Below are 955 nucleotides of genomic sequence, written 5' to 3' on the forward strand. Positions count from 1 at the left end.
GGTGTCTGTGCATGTGCCGGCGGCCGCTAGTGTGTCTGTGCATGCGCACGGCGGCCGCTAGTGTGTCTGTGCATGTGCGCGGCGGCCGCTAGTGTGTCTGTGCATCGCGCACGGCGGCCGCTAGTGTGTCTGTGCATGGCGCAGGCGTGCCGCTAGTGGTCTGTGCCATGCGCACGGCGGCCGCTAGTGGTCTGTGCATGCGCACGGCGGCCCGCTAGTGTGTCTGTGCATGTGCGCGGCGGCCGCTAGTGTGTCTGTGCATGCGCACGGCGGCCGCTAGTGTGTCTGTGCATGTGCGCGGCGGCCGCTAGTGTGTCTGTGCATGCGCACGGCGGCCACTAGTGTGTCTGTGCATGTGCACGGCGGCCGCTAGTGTGTCTGTGCATGCGCACGGCGGCCACTAGTGTGTCTGTGCATGTGCACGGCGGCCGCTAGTGTGTCGTGCATGCGCACGGCGGCCGCTAGTGTGTCGTGCATGCGCACGGCGGCCACTAGTGTGTCTGTGCATGTGCGCGGCGGCCGCTAGAGTCTGTGCATGTGCGCGGCGGCCGCTAGTGTGTCTGTGCATGCGCACGGCGGCCACTAGTGTGTCTGTGCATGTGCGCGGCGGCCGCTAGTGTGTCTGCGCATGCGCACGGCGGCCGCTAGTGTGTCTTTGCATGCACGTGGCGGCCGCTAGTGTGTCTGTGCATGCGCGCGGCGGCCGCTAGTGTGTCTGTGCATGTGCACGGCGGCCGCTAGTGTGTCTGGTGCATGTGCGCGGCGGCCGCTAGTGTGTCTGTGCATGTGCACGCGGCGGCCTACTAGTGTGTCCTGTGCATGTGCGCGGCGGCCGCTAGGGTGTCTGTGCTGTGCGCGGCGGCCGCTAGTGTGTCTGTGCATGTGCACAGGCGGCCGCTAGTGTTCTGTGCATGTGCCGGCGGCCTACTAGTGTGTCTGTGCATGTGCGACGGCC

The sequence above is a fragment of the Scyliorhinus canicula genome, chromosome 1 (assembly GCF_902713615.1).
Source record: "Scyliorhinus canicula chromosome 1, sScyCan1.1, whole genome shotgun sequence".
NCBI lineage: Eukaryota > Metazoa > Chordata > Chondrichthyes > Carcharhiniformes > Scyliorhinidae > Scyliorhinus > Scyliorhinus canicula.